Below are 5,237 nucleotides of genomic sequence, written 5' to 3'. Positions count from 1 at the left end.
CCCAGTTAACCTCAAGCATCACCCAAACTCAACAATGTAGCTTCTTTTTCAAAACCCACCACCTACAAAAACCCCCCCAAATAAGGGAAAACACTTAATTCCAACCCCTAAACAACTAAAATTCACGAAAAGAGCAACGTTATGATCTCCAATATTTATGCCAAATCCTAATAAAATATCAGAAAATTCCAAATTTGAAGGGTAGACAAGGGAAAGGACAAAAATAGATCTAAAGGTGAAATATTGATGCGAAATAGCAAAATTAAACTCGAGCCCACCTCTCCAAAGGCCACTGCAAGCGCCAAAATTGCACCCAAAACTAGGGTTCTTCGTGAACTTGAATCAGGGTTTGCTCCCTCTCTCTCTCTCTCTCTCCCCCCTTCTCTCAATGAGGAGCAAAAGATAAAGCAGGAAGAAGAAAAGAGAGCGGCAGCAGCGAGGGCCTCTTTTGGCTTTTATTAAGCTTTTACTTTAATTAATTAATTAATTAATTACTCCTAAATGTCTTTTTAATTAAGTGATTAGTTAATTAATTATCCCGAGAAACTTTAGTCTAGTTGTTAATGGCGCCAAGGCCGATGGAGTCATAAAGCAAAAGGGGCTGTCGCCGTGGGCTTGGGCCCCACCGTGCGCCCTTGTCGTCCTACACAGGCCAGACTGGGGGCTTTTGCTTTGGGAGTAATTATTTTGGTGGGTTTCCATAAAACCCCCTGAATTTAGAAGTGATTTGCATAAGTTTTCTTGGACTTCAAGAGATGGAGCGAGCCCCTCTCTAGAATTTGGGTGTTTTTAACCAACCCCTTTGAACTTTCGAGAAATCGACAATTGAAGTACTTTATGGTACTCCCAAAAAAAAAAAAATTATCATATGTAGGCATCGAGACTGAGAAAGCATTGTGGTAGTTAGGATCCATTTAAGCCGATATTTGACTTAACATAAAGTCAAATGTACGTTTATACAGAGATTTGAGTTCTGATGATCCTCTTCTCTTAATCTGATATTAGGGATGAGCTTTCTTAGAATTTTTACCATTTTTTAGGCCCCGTTTGGTAAAAGGTTAATGAAGAGAGATTAAGAGGAAGGATTAACATAGTTAGCTCATTCGATAATCCGAAGTACTAAATTATTAATCCGTTGAATAAATTTTATTTTAGCCATTGTGATCAGTTTTAGTGTTTGGGAATAACGATGATTTTGACTATTTTCTTTATAATTAGAGGGGTTAGCTCTTAATCCTTCTAAATAGGAGTATTAGTAAACCCCTTATTTTGAAGGGTTAACTCATTTTAATCGCTCTAGAGGAGTTAGCTTAACCTTTTTATATATTTGTGTTTAGCAAATTATAGAGGGCTAACTCACTTTAACCCTTATCTAGATTTTTTATGTTTGGCGGGTTAAGAGAGGTTAAGTCTCCTTAATCTCTCACTTAACCCTTTGACAAACCTCACCTTAAAAATAACTCTCTCATCGCAATAAAACCGTAAAAATGCACTATTAATTCTTTTCCGATTTCATCTGTTCCCTCCCCTGACAAACTCTAGAAGGGAATTACTGTGAAGCATAGATTATGCTTCTCGAAAGTTAAAGTGATTTCTGAAGCTCCCCAAAGCCTAAGGGGTTTGCTGTAATTTTCAAAATATAGGTAGGCCGTGTACGATCACCGCAAAAGCTTCGGGGTGTTATGTGAAATTTGTCTCAAGCACAAGTCCGTTACAGGATAAGCAGGGGACCATGCGGACGAGGAGCAGACAAAGACGCCTCGGCCGTGGGATCTGATTAATGAAATCTGTTAGGGTTGATGGTGGGATTAATTGGTGATTAAGATGTGTAATTAATTGAGACTATTGGCTTGTTGGTGTCTGCGGAAAAGAAAATGCCATTTGGCACGTAAGATGGGCGCGCAGCTCATCTCGCGTGCCACAACAGGGTGGTGGGACCCACAACCAGATGTGGATCCCACCCTCCTATTTGTGGCACGCGAGATGGGTTGCGCGCCCATCTTGCGTGCCAAATAACAAGGTTGTTGCCGGAAAGGACGGGGTCTCTGTTTTTTCGTCTTTGGTTTGCTCTTTGACCGTCAAAGGATAAGTCAAGGCAGTCCAAGGGAGAGTGACGTGTTCACGCTCAGACCGTTCGATTTATGAACGGTAATTAATTAAGTGCTTTTTGTCACGGGATTAACCATTGATTTGTCGATTCTAATCGAGGATTACGCTTTAATGATGACTACTTATAAGTTGGAGGATTAATAAAGATTTGTTTTCTTGGCTGCCTTGTTTTATTTTTGTTCGGAGTTAGTGATCAAATTTTAACTCCTTAATCTGTGAATGTAAGTTATTTAGAAAGGAGTGGCAATCTTTATAGTCACGTGTTGTATATGAGCATTATGTTGAGAGTCTCGTTCACAAGGAGAACAAGGGGAGTTATTGGTTGAGAATAGTTTATATAGACTCGGACTTATCTTTCTCTCTATTTTAATAATACTAGTTGAGATGCACGTGCAATGTACGTGGTTAAATATAATAATTATTTAAATTAATAAAAATAAAGTTTTTCATCAACTTAATAATCTCTCTCTAAAATAAAATAATGTCATTGTTTCTTTCAACTCAGACTGTGGCCATGTGATCTATTATTTATGAGTTATAACACATTAATCTAGTACAACATATCCGTTTATTAGTATCTTGGAGTCTTCAAAAGATGGATGATCATTTATTTCGTAAAGGAATTTTGCATATGAATTTACTTGTAATATATCCATTAAACTTTTAGTTATAGCACATTAACTTTTAGTTGTGATTTCACTCATATTTATATTATCTAATATTCACATTTAATTTTATAACTCATTCTCCTTATCATAGAAGTGTTGGCCTTCTTGTTTTGAAGATGTTTAATAAATAATTTACAACTAATGTTATTTGTCTAGTGTTTGTGTTTTCGTATTTATTCTAGGCAAACAATATGTTGGAGGTTGGATGGATTGCGCTTCAACGATAATATCCAATGGAGGTTGGCGGAATAGTAGGTGAAGCTATGTACAATTCAAGTTGAAGATCCAAGTTCAAGCTTCATCCGCAAGTGTACCAAGTTGAGCTCATTGAAGACCTTCATCAAGCTTGGGTAATTTAGTTTAGGAGTTTATATTATGTGTGTTAATACCTTAAGCTCAATATAATATACACACATACATTTATTGGTTTCCATGTATATATATAGTTATATATATACATATATATTTTGGTTTGATAGTTTTTAAGTTTTACTATAAAACAATTAAATATAATTAGAAAACATATTTTAGTTTCATACTTATGTGCATGTATATGATTTCATCAATATCAATTTTATTTAGTTCAATGAAATCATGTTTTAGTGCATTATATGTGTATTTTGATAAAATACTATTTTCATTGTTTATAAACTTCATAACAATAGCTTACATCTTTCTTCAAGTCTATAAAATCATTTTGTAATGTTTCAAAACATGGTTAAGCTAAAATGTCAAAACTCGTATGTTTACACTTTCATGTTTTGGACTATTTTGCAAAATAATGATATTTCTCATTTGAAAAATCCTTTTTGCAAACCAGTCTTTGTAGCATGTTTATTATCATGTCTATAATTATTCTCCAAAGTTTTATATTTTTCTGAATTTATTTGATATTTTTAAACAGTGTTTTAAAATCAGTAAACTGCTTTCTGTAGGCATCGAAAATTGCCTATAGGTCTCCACAAACAGCTCAGTGTTAAGGAACGACGATGAACGTAACTGTCCGGTTCCCAGGAGTTCAATTAATGTCGGTGGACGCCTGAAGTGAATCGACGAACTACGTGAACTGACAGAATTTCGGAATAACGAAGGTACGGGCTAGTCGAGAGCCCCGCGATGTTTACAAAAAAGAACAATACCCTTCATGTCTCATTCATTATACAGATGATCCAACCATTGGGGCTAATATAACTCCTTGTCGGCTTTCCAACGCACTTCGAATCACTCAAATCCGAGTTCGGACGAAGAATTTACAGCGGAAGCGGACGAATGCACCACAACGGAGTATCTCGGCCAAAGCCGAGACACCCTAGGGTGTCTCGGATTTTGGGAGACACCCTAGGGTGTCTCCAACGCGGATTTGGGCCCTTAAGTGTTTTTAACCGCTCCGTTATCCCCTCAAGCCTATAAATACAAGCCCCAGGCCTCATTTTTTGGGATCTGGAATTTTGGAGAATTGGCGAAGCCCTGCGGAGTGAAGAGTGATCGAGCACTTCAACGCAAGAGAGTTCGTCGTCAGATCTACATCGCCCGCATCCGATCCTTAGTCTTATCCCTTTGTGCTAATTCTAAGAAGAGCAATTATCTCGCTTTATCGAGATAGGCGCTTCAATTTCTAGATCTCCTCGCGGATCGACGAAGCTCTGGACCAGATCTGATTGCCAGGTAGTCCACGGATATCGACGTCCCCGTCACAGGCTAAAGACCCACGCAAGCAAGAGACGACGAACGGATCTTGTGTTTATTTTCAAGAAAGTTGTAATCTTTTATTCTTTTGTTGTTTGAATTCATTTGTAACGCTTAAAGTTTAATGAAATCAATGACTAAGGTAACTTTCGATGAAAACAAACTGGCGACCACAGTGGGAGCCAACAGCCTCGCTCCCGAGGCTGTCGTGACGCAACCGGCATTCAAGATCCGGGTGAATGAAGAGATCGAATATGAATTCGATCAACAGAAGTTCGAAGAGTACCTCTCTTCCTCCTCCTCCAGATCCGCCTCTCCAAGCAGGCGCAGGAAGGCATCCTCTTCCAGAAATGTTCGCGGGACCTCCGGTTCGAAGATCCGAGATCCCCTCGCCGTAACTGCACTTACTCCCCGCGACGCTCCTACGACGTCTAACGTGGTCGAAGTTGTAGATCCAGATCTCCCCTCCACCGTGAAGGTGACCGCTGAAGGTGCTCCAACTTTGTCGAAGAGGGCGCGCCAAAGACGTCGTCAACGCCTCGCGCGACAATTGGCCAAGGCCTCAGAGTTGATGGACGGGATCCGATACAATGAGGATCTAAAGTCCAGACAGTGCCAAGAACAACAACGGCGAATCGTCAACTTCTCCTCTAAGACGGGGATGAACGAACGGGTCCGAGTCAAACGGAACCGTTCGACACTTGAGGAGTGCATTCGCAAGCGCCGCGCAATATCAGCACAGGCACGGGCTCAAGTCCAAGAAGCCCGTAGAAG

This window comes from Asparagus officinalis, chromosome 4 (assembly GCF_001876935.1).
Source record: "Asparagus officinalis chromosome 4, Aspof.V1, whole genome shotgun sequence".
NCBI lineage: Eukaryota > Viridiplantae > Streptophyta > Magnoliopsida > Asparagales > Asparagaceae > Asparagus > Asparagus officinalis.
This window is presented reverse-complemented; position numbering follows the sequence as displayed.